Source organism: Salmo trutta, unplaced genomic scaffold (assembly GCF_901001165.1).
Source record: "Salmo trutta unplaced genomic scaffold, fSalTru1.1, whole genome shotgun sequence".
Taxonomy (NCBI): Eukaryota; Metazoa; Chordata; class Actinopteri; order Salmoniformes; family Salmonidae; genus Salmo; species Salmo trutta.
Genome location: NW_021822831.1, coordinates 20,001 through 36,713, shown reverse-complemented (window position 1 = coordinate 36,713; position 16,713 = coordinate 20,001). Strand labels below are relative to the sequence as shown.

Genomic DNA, 16,713 nt, shown 5'->3' with positions numbered 1-16,713 from the left:
AAATGGAAAAAGCAAAGTTTTTAATATTAATTTAATGAATTTTGTTCTTAGTCATGCTAGATACGCTGTAAGACAAAGAAGGAATCTAGGACATTATGAAGGTAAAATTGTGAATGTGGAGGTTTTATTTAGAAGTATTTTAGAGAAAGATATAGAAGTAGTATATAAATATAGTGGATGCAATTTTGAAAAGCTGTTTGTGTGGGGGAGTACTTTTATTGAAATTGATTTAAATGAAAAACTTGTTTTTAATTATTAATTGGTTTTAGTGAATGATTGTGTTTTTAATTGGTTTTCTTTTCTTTTTTGATTTTGTAAAAGGATGAATTGTTCATCCTTTTTTATTATTAAAAAAAAAAAAAAAAAAGGTACGCCCGATCTCGTCTGATCTCGGAAGCTAAGCAGGGTCGGGCCTGTTTAGTACTTGGATGGGAGACCGCCTGGGAATACCATGTGCTGTAAGCTTTTTGTCCACGAGGGTGTGCTCTTACACTATTTCATCAGCAACACTGCCTTGTAGTAAGCATTTAATGATGAATTGACTAAATGCAGCTTCCTGCTGCAAAATGCAGTCTGTTTATCAGACTCACTTTGACTATATATGTTGTACCAAGAGATTGTTTATCGTTTACGGCCATACCAGCCTGGGTATGCCCGATCTCGTCTGATCTCGGAAGCTAAGCAGTGTCGGGCCTGGTTAGTACTTGGATGGGAGACCGCCTGGGAATACCAGGTGCTGTAAGCTTTTTGTCCACGAGGGTGTGCTCTTACACTATTTCATCAGCAACACTGCCTTGTAGTAAGCATTTAATGATGAATTGACTAAATGCAGCTTCCTGCTGCAAAATGCAGTCTGTTTATCAGACTCACTTTGACTATATATGTTGTACCAAGAGATTGTTTATCGTTTACGGCCATACCAGCCTGGGTACGCCCGATCTCGTCTGATCTCGGAAGCTAAGCATTGTCGGGCTTGGTTAGTACTTGGATGGGAGACCGCCTGGGAATACCAGGTGCTGTAAGCTTTTTGTCCAAGAGGGTGTGCTCTTACACTATTTCATCAGCAACACTGCATTGTAGTAAGCATTTAATGATGAATTGACTAAATGCAGCTTCCTGCCTTTTTAATAGGATCAAAGTTCCGTGTGTTGTCAGTTAGCATCTGCCTTGTATTTATAAGACAAATAATAACATTGTTGCTGAATGCAGCTTGTGTGTGCTTTGTGCTCCCTTACCCTGTTCAAATGATGAAAAGAAATAAAGTTTGTATTTTATCCAACTACCTGTGCTATAAAGTGATGGCTACAGTGTTTGTAATTTCTTCTACTTTTTCAGTGACACAAAGTTCAAGCTGCTTATCTAATTGGTGAAAATGCAATGTCTGTTTATCAGACTCACTTTGACTATATATGTTCTACCAAGAGATTGTTTATCGTTTACGGCCATACCAGCCTGGGTACGCCCGATCTCGTCTGATCTCGGAAGCTAAGCAGGGTCGGGCCTGGTTAGTACTTGGATGGGAGACCGCCTGGGAATACCAGGTGCTGTAAGCTTTTTGTCCACGAGGGTGTGCTCTTACACTATTTCATCAGCAACACTGCCTTGTAGTAAGCATTTAATGATGAATTGACTAAATGCAGCTTCCTGCTGCAAAATGCAGTCTGTTTATCAGACTCACTTTGACTATATATGTTGTACCAAGAGATTGTTTATCGTTTACGGCCATACCAGCCTGAATACGCCCTTCCGGTGAGTAAAACAGGTGCAGGTAATTACGCTGTAAGTGAGTGTTTGCTCGAGAGATATTTGTTTGATATTATTAGTTTATTGACGGACAATATCTGATTTTGAATTCAAATAAGTTTAAGTTTAGTGAGTTTTTTCCCCCCCTTGCAGTTCTGCTGCTTGGGGGTGAGTTTTTGAGACTTTTCTGATTTCTTAATGACGGACAACATGGCAACGAATAATGGAACGGATAAAGACAAAGGCAATGCGCAAAGTACAAAATTTGGAGCTGAAGGTGGCTTAAAATACGGCAAGGAACGAACGGTGGCGGTGGAATTGATGGGAGAAGACAAGATAACGACGATGGAATTACTAAGATCAATTAAAGATGTGTGCGGAGAGTTGGTGGGGTGCAGAATTAAAGGAGAAAGGAAATATGAAGTCACGATGCGGGATGCAAAAGGAAAAGAGCGTTTAATGGATGGGTTCAAGATCAAGAATACGAAGGTAATGGCAAGAGACGTGATGGCAAACGAACTCATAGTCTCGTTCATGAATTTGCCAGTCTATATCGAGGACGGCGCTATACTAGACAAATTGCGGAGCTGGGGTGTAGCGGCCGTGTCTGAAATCAGAAGGAGAGTTTGGCCGGGGACGGAAATCGTAGATGGGACGAGATACTGTAAGGTAAAGTTCACCGACACCGTGCAGTCTTTGCCGTATTCCACTAAGTTTGAGACACTGGAGGGTGGTGAATATTTCAGGGTGATACATGACAAGCAGGTTAGGGTGTGCCGCTTGTGTATTCAACCTGGACATATTTTAAAGGACTGCCCTGACTTTAGATGTTTTAAGTGCGGAAACCAGGGACACTATGCGAGGGAATGTGCTGGAGCGAGAGATAGGGCAGTTTGCGCAGGATGTCGGAAGAGAACTGACGAGTGCAACTGTGGAGAGGTTGCAAATGAGGAGGAGAGCCAGGACCTCTTTATGGAAGCTGATGAAGCACCGCGAGGAGAAGAAGAGGATGGGAAAGAGAATGTGGAGGAAGGTGGAGAGATGGAGAAGATGGAGCAGAAGACGGACGAAACAGGGAGCAGCATGGGTTCAGAGATGAGAAGAGGGAGTTTCCAGGAGGAGGGAGAGATCGAGCTGGGTGGAGGCACTGGGGACGCACAGATTTTGGGGGAAAGCTCAGCCCTTGCGAGTACCTCGGGGGGTGAAGATATGGAGGGAAGTTTGATTTTGACGACAGTACCAGAGACGGAGAGAGATACGGGGAGCACAACGGATGTGGGAGGAAATAAGTTGAGTTGGTTGGACGATATGGACTTGGAGGAGATATCTGATACGGACGATGGGGAAAAGGTAGAAAGACTAAGGGAAATATACAGGAAGAGGAAAGCGACGGGGGGAGAGAAGAAGGATGGAGGAGGAAAGAAACAGGACAAAAGGTAGAGGACAATGAAGGTATACTTTTTCATTTTATTATTTTTTGAAATGGTAAATTTTGTGTCCTTGAATGTAAATGGGTTAAGGACAATGGATAAATTTCAAAATATAGTGCAAATGGAAAATGTGGATATCTTATGTCTACAAGAGACGCATTGGGACAATGATTGTGTATTGAAAGTAAAACAAATATGGAGGGATTTTATTTTTGTTAATAATGGTAGAGGGAATTCTAGTGGGGTTGCTATTTTAGTGAGAAAGGATGTGGTGGACAAAGTGGTACATGTACATGATGATAATAATGGGAGGATTTTAGTTTTAGATTTTGAGTATATGGATATGAAGTTTAGAATTATAAATGTTTATGCGCCAAATAACGAAATAGAGCGCAAGGTTTTATTTATTGAAGTGGGACGATGGAGTGTGGGAAATTGTATTGTGGTGGGGGATTTTAATGTGAAATTGGACAGATTGGATATGACAAGGGGAGCAGCTTTTAGAAATGATGTATCAAGGGGTGTTTTAAAGAAGATGATGTTTGAGAAAAAACTTATTGACATATGGAGAGATGACAATCCCGATAAACGAGAATTTTCGAGAAGGCAGGTGGTATTAGGGGAATTAAAACAAACTAGAATAGATTTGATTTTAGTTAAAGAAAGTTGTAGGGATTTTATGAAAGATGTTAAGTATGTTTTTACAACTTTTAGTGACCATGCATGTTTAAGTTTCTCGGTGGGTTTAGACAAGGAAAGAATAGGAGGTGGTACGTGGTGTATGAATGCGAGTTATTTGGGGGATGAGGATTATTGTAAACAACTTAAATCGTTAATAACATGTGAAATGGAGGATAAGCAAAAAGGAAAGGATAAGTGTTTATGGTGGGACAAGGTTAAGGAAAAAATAAAAGTGTTTAGTATAAGATATGCAAGGAAAAAGAGAGGCAGGATGAAAAGAAAAGAAAATGAGTTGAGAGCTAAATTGGATGAAGAAATGGGCAAGTGTGACAGTGAACCTAATTATAATATAGAAAAGTTTTTAGAGTTGAAAGCAAAATTGAGTAAATATGACATGGATAAGTGTAAGGGGGCTATTATAAGAAGCAGAGCAAAGTATTTTCTGGAGGGGGAGAAATGCACTTCTTTTTTTCTTGGATTAGAGAAGATTTTTCAAAGAAGAACATATCTTAGACAGATTGAAAATGTAAAGGGTGAAGTAGTAGATGATTATGTAGAGATTTTAGAGACAGTGCAGAATTTTTATAAGGACTTATTTAAGAAAGGGGAGGTGGATGAGGGGTGTGTACAGGAGATTTTAGGTAGTGTAGAGGTGAAAATTAATATAGAGGATAAGTTGATGTGTGATGGGAAGATTACAGTAAATGAAGTTACGGATGCGATAAAGGGTTTACAGGTGAATAAGAGCCCTGGAGTAGATGGTATCATTGCAGAGTTTTATAAAATTTATGAAAGTCTTTTAGCACCTATTTTATTGGAGGTTTATCACTATATGGAGGAGAAGGATTGTGTATCAGAATCAATGGTGACAGGAATGATAACTATTTTATATAAAAACAAAGGGAGTAAGGTGAAATTGGAGAATTATAGGCCTATTAGTTTATTAAATGTGGATTACAAGATTTTAGCCAAAATCTTAGCGAATAGGATGAAGAGAGTTTTACATGATATTATTGCACCAACACAGAATTATAGTGTTCCTGGGAGAGATATAGCTGACACAATTAATACAATTAGAGACGTGATACACAAAATGAATGGGGATAAGATAGGGGGTATTGTTTTAAGCATAGATTTAAATAAGGCTTTTGATAGGGTAGAACATGATTTTATGTTTAGGGCCTTGGAAAGATTTGGTTTTGGTAATAAAATAATAAGGTGGATTAAATTATTATATAGAAATGCAAAAAGTAGGGTGAAATGTAATGGGGTTTTAACTGATTCTTTTACCCTGGAGAGATCTGTGAGACAGGGATGTCCTTTATCTGCTTTACTTTATGTTTTATCAGCTGAACCTTTAGCGGCTTTTCTTAAGAAGGATAATTTTATCAATTGTGTACAGACTCCACAGAAGGGTTCAAGTTTGATTCACCAATATGCAGATGACACAACTATAACAGTTAGAGATGAGGATAGTGTAAAAAGGGTAATAGAAGGTTTTAAAGTATATGGAAGAGCATCAGGAGCAAAAGTTAATATGGAAAAGTCTGTTGTAATGTATATTGGGAAAGTAAATGAAGGGAATTTTCCTTTTAAAGAGGTCAAAGATTATTTTAAGGTGTTAGGAGTTTTTATAGGCTTAAAAGGAAAGGAAGCTAGGGATTTGACATGGAGTGGGGTGATAAATAAAGTCAGGAAGGTTGTAAATATGTGGAAGGGGAGGTTTTTAAAATTAAAGGGGAAGGTTATTGTTATAAATTCTTTACTGATGTCAATTTTTGTACACGTCATGAATGTCTTAGATGTGCCAGAATGGGTTTTAACTGAAATGAATAAGATTTTAGTAGAATTTTTATGGGATGGGAAGGGGGTGAAAATCGCTTTTAAAACATTGATTGCAGGTTATGAGGAGGGGGGTTTGAAGTTAGTGGATCTAAAGGTGAGGAAAATAGCGATAAGAGTGAAAATGGTTCGGAAGTATTTATATGGAGAATTAGATTACGGGTGGAAAAAGTTTTTTACAGAGTATTTGCAGGAGGTTGGGAGGATCGGGGATAATGGTTTATTAATGTGTGTAAAACAAGAAATGTTGGGAAAAATACCTTTGTTTTATAAGGAAGTTTTTGAGGCTTGGGGACAGTTTTTACCACACATTTCCTATGAATGTAACATTTTGGAAAATATTTTAAACCAGCCAATCTTTTTGAATCCAAAGATCAAGTATAATAATGCAATGTTGTATTGTAAATATTTTATGAGAGCTGGGATGAGACAGATTGGTGATATTCTATATGAGGTCATTCCGGGGTTTCTACCGGTACACGCTATTTATGACAATGTTATTGAGGTAGATGATGAAATAAGCAAAACTACAGTAGAAAATATGTATAAGAGAATTTTGGGGTGTATTCCGGAGGAGTGGGTGGTTTTAATAAATACAGAGGTGGTTAAGAGAGCCAGGGGTTTACCGGATATATTTTATGAAAATAATGGAGTGAAACATGAATTGTCAGGCTTGAAAGTTAAAACAGTCTATAGTAAATGTATTTTAAAAGAGATAAAAGTTCCTGCTTCAGAGAAAGTGTGGTCGGAGGTTTTTGTAGATTTGGATGTGAAATCAATATGGAAGAATGTTAATGTAAAATGGAATTCCATAGAATGTGAAGATAATGATTTTAAAATAAAACATAATAGGATTTTTACTAATGTGGTTCTACATCAAATCAACAGAAATATTAAGAGAGAATGTGACATTTGTCATATAGGGGTGGAAAACTTTATGCACTTTTTCATTGAATGTAGTAGATTAAGAGGGTTTCATGAATTTTTAAAGGAGCTTTTAGTAAAACATTGGGGGGAGGAGATTTTTAATGAGGTGGAATGGAGGAGATTTTTTCTTTTTGGTATAAATGGGAAAAGTAAAGTTTTGAACTTTAATTTGGTTAATTATGTTTTAAGTCATGCTCGATATGCTGTAAGATTAAGAAGGAACTTGGGTCATTATGAAGGAAAATGTGTGAGTGTGGAGGTACTTTTTAAGAGTATGTTGGAGAAAAATATAGAGATAATACATAGATATGGTGGATGCAACTTTGAAAAACAATTTGTGTGGGGGAGTACATTTATTCGACTTTCATCAAATGGAAAACTTGTGTTCAATTATTAATTGGATTTAATTGTTAATTGATTGTATTTTCTTTCTGATTTTGTAAAGGGTGAATTGTTCACCCTTTAATTATGATTGAAACGATGTAAAATTGTCTGTTTCTCATAATAAAATATAAAAAAAAAAAAAAAAAAAAAAGGTACGCCCGATCTCGTCTGATCTCGGAAGCTAAGCATTGTCGGGCTTGGTTAGTACTTGGATGGGAGACCGCCTGGGAATACCAGGTGCTGTAAGCTTTTTGTCCAAGAGGGTGTGCTCTTACACTATTTCATCAGCAACACTGCATTGTAGTAAGCATTTAATGATGAATTGACTAAATGCAGCTTCCTGCCTTTTTAATAGGATCAAAGTTCCGTGTGTTGTCAGTTAGCATCTGCCTTGTATTTATAAGACAAATAATAACATTGTTGCTGAATGCAGCTTGTGTGTGCTTTGTGCTCCCTTACCCTGTTCAAATGATGAAAAGAAATAAAGTTTGTATTTTATCCAACTACCTGTGCTATAAAGTGATGGCTACAGTGTTTGTAATTTCTTCTACTTTTTCAGTGACACAAAGTTCAAGCTGCTTATCTAATTGGTGAAAATGCAATGTCTGTTTATCAGACTCACTTTGACTATATATGTTCTACCAAGAGATTGTTTATCGTTTACGGCCATACCAGCCTGGGTACGCCCGATCTCGTCTGATCTCGGAAGCTAAGCAGAGTCGGGCCTGGTTAGTACTTGGATGGGAGACCGCCTGGGAATACCAGGTGCTGTAAGCTTTTTTTCCACGAGGGTGTGCTCTTACACTATTTCATCAGCAACACTGCATTGTAGTAAGCATTTAATGATGAATTGACTAAATGCAGCTTCCTGCCTTTTTAATAGGATCAAAGTTCCGTGTGTTGTCAGTTAGCATCTGCCTTGTATTTATAAGACAAATAATAACATTGTTGCTGAATGCAGCTTGTGTGTGCTTTGTGCTCCCTTACCCTGTTCAAATGATGAAAAGAAATAAAGTTTGTATTTTATCCAACTACCTGTGCTATAAAGTGACGGCTACAGTGTTTGTAATTTCTTCTACTTTTTCAGTGACACAAAGTTCAAGCTGCTTATCTAATTGGTGAAAATGCAATGTCTGTTTATCAGACTCACTTTGACTATATATGTTGTACCAAGAGATTGTTTATCGTTTACGGCCATACCAGCCTGGGTACGCCCGATCTCGTCTGATCTCGGAAGCTAAGCAGGGTCGGGCCTGGTTAGTACTTGGATGGGAGACCGCCTGGGAATACCAGGTGCTGTAAGCTTTTTGTCCACGAGGGTGTGCTCTTACACTATTTCATCAGCAACACTGCCTTGTAGTAAGCATTTAATGATGAATTGACTAAATGCAGCTTCCTGCTGCAAAATGCAGTCTGTTTATCAGACTCACTTTGACTATATATGTTGTACCAAGAGATTGTTTATCGTTTACGGCCATACCAGCCTGGGTACGCCCGATCTCGTCTGATCTCGGAAGCTAAGCAGGGTCGGGCCTGGTTAGTACTTGGATGGGAGACCGCCTGGGAATACCAGGTGCTGTAAGCTTTTTGTCCACGAGGGTGTGCTCTTACACTATTTCATCAGCAACACTGCATTGTAGTAAGCATTTAATGATGAATTGACTAAATGCAGCTCCCTGCCTTTTTAATAGGATCAAAGTTCCGTGTGTTGTCAGTTAGCATCTGCCTTGTATTTATAAGACAAATAATAACATTGTTGCTGAATGCAGCTTGTGTGTGCTTTGTGCTCCCTTACCCTGTTCAAATGATGAAAAGAAATAAAGTTTGTATTTTATCCAACTACCTGTGCTATAAAGTGATGGCTACAGTGTTTGTAATTTCTTCTACTTTTTCAGTGACACAAAGTTCAAGCTGCTTATCTAATTGGTGAAAATGCAATGTCTGTTTATCAGACTCACTTTGACTATATATGTTGTACCAAGAGATTGTTTATCGTTTACGGCCATACCAGCCTGGGTACGCCAGATCTCGTCTGATCTCGGAAGCTAAGCAGAGTCGGGCCTGGTTAGGACTTGGATGGGAGACCGCCTGGGAATACCAGGTGCTGTAAGCTTTTTGTCCACGAGGGTGTGCTCTTACACTATTTCATCAGCAACACTGCCTTGTAGTAAGCATTTAATGATGAATTGACTAAATGCAGCTTCCTGCTGCAAAATGCAGTCTGTTTATCAGACTCACTTTGACTATATATGTTGTACCAAGAGATTGTTTATCGTTTACGGCCATACCAGCCTGGGTACGCCCGATCTCGTCTGATCTCGGAAGCTAAGCAGGGTCGGGCCTGGTTAGTACTTGGATGGGAGACCGCCTGGGAATACCAGGTGCTGTAAGCTTTTTGTCCACGAGGGTGTGCTCTTACACTATTTCATCAGCAACACTGCATTGTAGTAAGCATTTAATGATGAATTGACTAAATGCAGCTCCCTGCCTTTTTAATAGGATCAAAGTTCCGTGTGTTGTCAGTTAGCATCTGCCTTGTATTTATAAGACAAATAATAACATTGTTGCTGAATGCAGCTTGTGTGTGCTTTGTGCTCCCTTACCCTGTTCAAATGATGAAAAGAAATAAAGTTTGTATTTTATCCAACTACCTGTGCTATAAAGTGATGGCTACAGTGTTTGTAATTTCTTCTACTTTTTCAGTGACACAAAGTTCAAGCTGCTTATCTAATTGGTGAAAATGCAATGTCTGTTTATCAGACTCACTTTGACTATATATGTTGTACCAAGAGATTGTTTATCGTTTACGGCCATACCAGCCTGGGTACGCCAGATCTCGTCTGATCTCGGAAGCTAAGCAGGGTCGGGCCTGGTTAGGACTTGGATGGGAGACCGCCTGGGAATACCAGGTGCTGTAAGCTTTTTGTCCACGAGGGTGTGCTCTTACACTATTTCATCAGCAACACTGCCTTGTAGTAAGCATTTAATGATGAATTGACTAAATGCAGCTTCCTGCTGCAAAATGCAGTCTGTTTATCAGACTCACTTTGACTATATATGTTGTACCAAGAGATTGTTTATCGTTTACGGCCATACCAGCCTGGGGGCGCTATTCCTGATTGGAGAAGTGACGACAGGTGCGAGTAATTGAGCTGTGAGCGAGTGTTTGCTTGAGAGTGTTTGCTCGAGAGCTATTTTTGTTTATTTTTTTGGATTTTGACATATAATTTTTTGTTTTTTCATTTGAATAGTTTTAAGTTTGGTTAGTTTTCCCCCCCTGCAGTTTTGCTGCTTGGGGGAGGTTTTTTTTCGGTTTCATTTTTTGATTTACAATGACGGACAACATGGCAACGACAAACGGAATGGACAAGGACAATGAAAATGCGCAACGGAAAGATAATGAAAATAAAGGAGGAATGAAATATGGAAAAGAATACACGGTGGCAATTGAGTTGGTGGGAGAAGAAAAGGTGACGACGATGGAATTACTGAGAGCAATTAAGGAGACGTGTGGAGAGGTGGTGGGATGCCGAATGAAAGGAGACAAGAAGTATGAAATTACGATGAGAAACGGAAAAGGTAAAGAACGTCTAATGGACGGTTTAAGGATAAAGGACACCAGGATTCTGGCGAGAGATGTGAATGTCAATGAATTGGTGGTGTCTTTTATGAATCTCCCGGTATATATAGAAGATAAAGTTATACTGGACAAGCTGAGTAGCTGGGGAGTAACGGCCGTCTCGGAGATAAGGAGGAGAGTTTGGCCTGGAACGGAGGTGGTTGACGGGACACGTTTTTGTAAAGTTAAATTTACGGAAAAAGTCCAATCATTGCCATATTCCACAAAAATTGAGACGCTGGAGGGAATTGAATACTTCAGGGTTATTCATGACAAACAGGTCAGAGTTTGTCGGTTGTGTATTCAACCAGGGCACATAGTCAAAGACTGCCCTGAATTCAAGTGCTTTAAGTGCGGTAATCAAGGCCATTACGCTAGAGAATGTATCGGAGAAAAGGAAAGGAATTTTTGTGGCAGATGCAGAAAGAGATTGACGGAGTGCAACTGTGGAGAAGTTATGACTGAAGAGGGGAGTCAAGTACTATTCGAGGAAGCAGTTGTACTGTCGGAAGAAGGAGAAGAAGATGGAGGAGAGGACGTGGTGGAGGGTGGAGAGACGGAGGAAGGAAGAAGGGAGAAGAAGGAAGACCAGAAGATGAACGAAATTGGGAGCAGCATGGATTCGGAAATAAGAAGATGGAGTTTTCAGGAGGAGGGGGGGAGTGGACTGGGGGGAAGCACGGGGGACTCACAGGTTATGGGGGAAAGCACAGCACAAACAAGTACCTCGGGGGGTGAAGAAATGGAGAGGGGTTTAAGTTTAACGACAATAACAGAGACGGGTATGAACACGGGGAGCACAACGACGACTACACATGAGACGGAGGTGAACACGGGGAGCACAACGAACATACCAGAAACGGCGATGAACACGGGGAGCATAACGAATATTCCAGAAACGGCGATGAACACGGGGAGCACAACGAATATTCCAGAAACGGCGATGAACACGGGGAGCACGGCGACTGTATTGGAGGCGGCGATGAGCGCGGGGAGCAGGACGGATGAGGGTGTAAAGAAGACAAGTTGGCTGGATGAGATGGACTTGGAGGAGATATCGGACACGGATGATGGGGAAAAGTTTGAAAGAACGACAGGAGGATACAGGAAGAGGAAAGCAGCGGGAGGGGGGGAGAGAAAGGGTGGAAGAGGAAAGAAACTGGATAAAAGGTAGAGCATAATGAAATTATATTTTATAATTTTATTATTTATTAGTATGGTCAAAATAATGTCGATAAATGCAAATGGTGTGAGAACAATAGGAAAATTTAATAGAATAGTACAAATGAAGAATTCTGAAATTTTATGTATTCAAGAGACGCACTGGGATAATATGTGTGTTTTAGAAGTACAAAAAATATGGAGGGATTTTATTTATGTAAACAATGGCAGGGGGAATTCATGTGGGGTTGCAATTTTATTAAGGAAGGATGTAGTAGAAAATGTGAAGAAGATATATAATGATAATAATGGGAGGATTTTAATTTTAGATTTTGAGTATATGAGTAGGGTTTTTAGAATTATAAATATTTATGCGCCGAATAATGAAATAGAGAGAAGGAATTTATTTTTAGAATTAGGGAAATGGTGCAAGGGTAACTGTATTTTAGTTGGGGATTTTAATGTAAAAATGGATAGACTAGATATGACAAGGGGAGCTATTTTTAGAAGTGACGTATCTAGGGGGGTTTTAAGGAAGATGATGTTTGAAAATAATTTGATTGATATATGGAGGGACGAGAATCCGAACAAGAGAGAATTTTCTAGAAGGCAGGTGGTTTTAGGGGAATTGAAACAGACACGGATAGATCTGGTTTTAGTAAATGAAGGGTTAAGGAATTTTATGAAAGATATTAAATATATTTTTACAACTTTTAGTGATCATGCTGGGTTAACATTTTCGGTGGGGTTAGATAAGGAAAGGAAAGGGGGGGGAATATGGTGTATGAATGCAGGGTATTTAGGTGATGAGGAATACGGGAAACAACTTAAATCTTTGATAGAACATGAAATGGAGGATAAGCAAAAAGGGAATGATAAGTGTCAGTGGTGGGAAAATGTTAAGGAAAAAATAAAAGTTTTTAGTATTAGATATGCAAGGAAGAAGAGGAGTAGGATGACAAGAGTAGAACATTTTTTAAGAACAAAACTGAATGAAGAAATGAGGAAATGTGATATTGATCCTAACTATAATATTGAAAGGTTTTTAGATTTAAAAGCACAATTGAGCAAATGTGAAATAGATAAGTGTAAGGGTGCAATTATTAGAAGTAGGGCAAAATATGTTTTAGAAGGGGAGAAATGTACGTCATTTTTTCTTGGTTTAGAGAAAACTAAACAGATGAAATCATATTTTAATGAGATTGAGAATGTAAAGGGTGAAGTGGTAAATGATTATGTTGAGATATTAGAAACTGTACAGAATTTTTATAAGGATTTATTTAAGAAAGGGGAGGTGGATGAGGGGTGTGTAAAAGAGATTTTAAATAGTGTGGATGTGCAAATTGGTGTTGAGGATAAGCAAATGTGTGATAGGAAGATAACAGTGGATGAAGTGAAAGATGCAATTAAGGGTTTACAAATAAATAAAAGTCCTGGAGTAGATGGACTAATTGCAGAGTTTTATAAAATGTATGAAAGTCTTTTAGCACCGATTTTATTGGAAGTATATCAATATATGGAAGATAATAATAATGTTTCAGACTCCATGGTGACAGGGCTGATATCGATTTTATATAAAAATAAGGGGAGCAAATTGAAACTAGAAAATTATAGGCCAATTAGTTTATTAAACTCAGATTATAAGATTTTAGCTAAGATACTGGCAAATAGGATGAAGATGGTTTTAAATGATATTATAGCACCTACACAAAATTATAGTGTGCAAGGAAGAGATATAGCAGATACCATAAATACACTTAGAGATGTGATAAATAAAATGAATAGTGATAAGATAGGGGGAATTGTTTTAAGTGTAGATTTTAATAAAGCTTTTGACAGGGTGGAACATGATTTTATGTTTAGGGTACTAGAAAAATATGGGTTTGGAAATAGAATAATAGGATGGATAAAATTATTATATAGAAAGGCTAAAAGTAGGGTTAAATGTAATGGGGTTTTAACAGATTCTTTTATTCTTGAGAGATCAGTGAGACAGGGGTGCCCTTTATCAGCTTTATTATTTGTTTTATCGGTAGAACCCTTAGCGGCATACCTTAAAAAAGATCATTTTATAAATTGTGTAGAGACTCCGCAAGGAGGTTTTAGTTTAATTCATCAATATGCAGACGATACCACAATAACAGTTAGAGATGAGGGAAGTGTTAAAAGGGTGATGGAATGTTTTAAAGTATATGAGAAAGCCTCAGGAGCAAAAGTGAATATGGAGAAGTCAGTAATAATGTATGTTGGGAAGATTAATGAGGGGACTTTTCCTTTTAAGGTGGTAAATGATTATTTTAAGGTGTTAGGTGTGTTTTTAGGGGTGAAGGAACAAGAAGCTAGGGATCTAACATGGAGTGGGGTTATAAACAAAGTTAGGAAGGTGGTAAATATGTGGAGGGGGAGGGCTTTGAAATTAAAAGGGAAAGTAATTGTTGTAAATTCTTTACTGATGTCAATTTTTATTCATGTCATGAATGTTTTAGATGTACCAGAATGGGTTTTATCTGAAATGAATAAGATTTTAGTTGATTTTTTATGGGATGGGAAAGGAGTGAAAATTTCTTTTAAAACTTTGATTGCAGGTTATGAGGAGGGGGGTTTGAAGTTGGTGGATTTAAATGTGAGGAAAAAAGCAATTAGAGTTAAAATGGTACGGAAATATTTATATGGTGAAATAGATTATGGATGGAAAAGATTTTTTAAGGAGTATTTGCAGGAGGTTGGGAGGATGGGGGACAATGCTTTATTGATGTGTATGAAAAAAGACATGTTAGGTAATATACCATTGTTTTATAGAGAAGTGTTTGAGGCTTGGGGGGAGTTTTTACCAAATATTTATTATGAGTGTACCATTTTAGACAATATTTTAAATCAGCCAATTTTTTTAAATCCCAAGATAAAATATAATAATAAGATGGTGTTTTGTAAATATTTTATGAGGGCTGGGATGAGACAGATTGGGGACATTTTATATGAGGTCATTCCGGGGTTTCTTCCTGTTCAAGCTATTTATGATAATGTTTGTGAAGTGGATGATGAAATCAGCAAAACTACTGTAGAAAATATGTATAAGAGAATTTTAGGGTGTATTCCTGAGGAATGTGTGCTTTTAATAAATACAGAGGTGGTTGAGAGAGCTAAGGGTTTACCGGTTTTATACTATGAAAGTAATGGGGAGAAACATGTTTTATCAGGTTTAAAAGTTAAAATGGTTTATAGAAAATGTATTTTAAAAGAGACAAAAGCTCCTGCTTCAGAAAAAGTGTGGTCTAGGGTGTTTACAAATATAGATGTGAAATCAATATGGAAGAATGTTAATGTAAAATATAATGCTATAGAATGTGAAGACAATGATTTTAAATTGAAACATAATAGGATTTTTACGAATATGGTTTTACATCAAATAAATAGAAATATCAAAAGAGAATGTGATATTTGTGGTACGGGGGTGGAAAATTTTATGCACTTTTTTGTTGAATGCAGTAGATTGGAAGAGTTTCATAAGTTTTTAAAGAGGATTTTAGTACAACATTGGGGAGAAGATATTGTTAATGGGGTTGAGTGGAGGAGGTTGTTTCTCTTTGGTTTAAATGGAAAAAGCAAAGTTTTTAATATTAATTTAATGAATTTTGTTCTTAGTCATGCTAGATACGCTGTAAGACAAAGAAGGAATCTAGGACATTATGAAGGTAAAATTGTGAATGTGGAGGTTTTATTTAGAAGTATTTTAGAGAAAGATATAGAAGTAGTATATAAATATAGTGGATGCAATTTTGAAAAGCTGTTTGTGTGGGGGAGTACTTTTATTGAAATTGATTTAAATGAAAAACTTGTTTTTAATTATTAATTGGTTTTAGTGAATGATTGTGTTTTTAATTGGTTTTCTTTTCTTTTTTGATTTTGTAAAAGGATGAATTGTTCATCCTTTTTTATTATTAAAAAAAAAAAAAAAAAAGGTACGCCCGATCTCGTCTGATCTCGGAAGCTAAGCAGGGTCGGGCCTGTTTAGTACTTGGATGGGAGACCGCCTGGGAATACCATGTGCTGTAAGCTTTTTGTCCACGAGGGTGTGCTCTTACACTATTTCATCAGCAACACTGCCTTGTAGTAAGCATTTAATGATGAATTGACTAAATGCAGCTTCCTGCTGCAAAATGCAGTCTGTTTATCAGACTCACTTTGACTATATATGTTGTACCAAGAGATTGTTTATCGTTTACGGCCATACCAGCCTGGGTATGCCCGATCTCGTCTGATCTCGGAAGCTAAGCAGTGTCGGGCCTGGTTAGTACTTGGATGGGAGACCGCCTGGGAATACCAGGTGCTGTAAGCTTTTTGTCCACGAGGGTGTGCTCTTACACTATTTCATCAGCAACACTGCCTTGTAGTAAGCATTTAATGATGAATTGACTAAATGCAGCTTCCTGCTGCAAAATGCAGTCTGTTTATCAGACTCACTTTGACTATATATGTTGTACCAAGAGATTGTTTATCGTTTACGGCCATACCAGCCTGGGTACGCCCGATCTCGTCTGATCTCGGAAGCTAAGCATTGTCGGGCTTGGTTAGTACTTGGATGGGAGACCGCCTGGGAATACCAGGTGCTGTAAGCTTTTTGTCCAAGAGGGTGTGCTCTTACACTATTTCATCAGCAACACTGCATTGTAGTAAGCATTTAATGATGAATTGACTAAATGCAGCTTCCTGCCTTTTTAATAGGATCAAAGTTCCGTGTGTTGTCAGTTAGCATCTGCCTTGTATTTATAAGACAAATAATAACATTGTTGCTGAATGCAGCTTGTGTGTGCTTTGTGCTCCCTTACCCTGTTCAAATGATGAAAAGAAATAAAGTTTGTATTTTATCCAACTACCTGTGCTATAAAGTGATGGCTACAGTGTTTGTAATTTCTTCTACTTTTTCAG

General features: G+C 37.9%; 9 non-coding genes and 2 pseudogenes across 9 annotated transcripts; all 11 read left to right on the top strand.

Moving 5' to 3' along the window:
- Positions 1–626: 626 nt before the first annotated feature.
- LOC115185109 (5S ribosomal RNA) lies at positions 627–745 on the top strand. The gene has a single exon (XR_003874799.1). It is a non-coding gene; the product is annotated as a 5S ribosomal RNA (ribosomal RNA).
- A 161-nt stretch (positions 746–906) lies between these two features.
- Positions 907–1,025, top strand: LOC115185126 (5S ribosomal RNA). The gene has a single exon (XR_003874816.1). It is a non-coding gene; the product is annotated as a 5S ribosomal RNA (ribosomal RNA).
- A 409-nt stretch (positions 1,026–1,434) lies between these two features.
- LOC115185159 (5S ribosomal RNA) lies at positions 1,435–1,553 on the top strand. Its single transcript, XR_003874836.1, has one exon. It is a non-coding gene; the product is annotated as a 5S ribosomal RNA (ribosomal RNA).
- A 6,112-nt stretch (positions 1,554–7,665) lies between these two features.
- LOC115185092 (5S ribosomal RNA) lies at positions 7,666–7,784 on the top strand. Its single transcript, XR_003874783.1, has one exon. It is a non-coding gene; the product is annotated as a 5S ribosomal RNA (ribosomal RNA).
- Positions 7,785–8,193: 409 nt separating this feature from the next.
- On the top strand, positions 8,194–8,312 carry LOC115185158 (5S ribosomal RNA). The gene has a single exon (XR_003874835.1). It is a non-coding gene; the product is annotated as a 5S ribosomal RNA (ribosomal RNA).
- A 161-nt stretch (positions 8,313–8,473) lies between these two features.
- LOC115185157 (5S ribosomal RNA) lies at positions 8,474–8,592 on the top strand. The gene has a single exon (XR_003874834.1). It is a non-coding gene; the product is annotated as a 5S ribosomal RNA (ribosomal RNA).
- A 409-nt stretch (positions 8,593–9,001) lies between these two features.
- Positions 9,002–9,120, top strand: LOC115185132 (uncharacterized; annotated as a pseudogene).
- Positions 9,121–9,281: 161 nt separating this feature from the next.
- Positions 9,282–9,400, top strand: LOC115185156 (5S ribosomal RNA). Its single transcript, XR_003874833.1, has one exon. It is a non-coding gene; the product is annotated as a 5S ribosomal RNA (ribosomal RNA).
- A 409-nt stretch (positions 9,401–9,809) lies between these two features.
- On the top strand, positions 9,810–9,928 carry LOC115185127 (uncharacterized; annotated as a pseudogene).
- Positions 9,929–16,004: 6,076 nt separating this feature from the next.
- LOC115185108 (5S ribosomal RNA) lies at positions 16,005–16,123 on the top strand. Its single transcript, XR_003874798.1, has one exon. It is a non-coding gene; the product is annotated as a 5S ribosomal RNA (ribosomal RNA).
- A 161-nt stretch (positions 16,124–16,284) lies between these two features.
- Positions 16,285–16,403, top strand: LOC115185124 (5S ribosomal RNA). The gene has a single exon (XR_003874814.1). It is a non-coding gene; the product is annotated as a 5S ribosomal RNA (ribosomal RNA).
- The last annotated feature ends 310 nt before the right edge of the window (positions 16,404–16,713 follow it).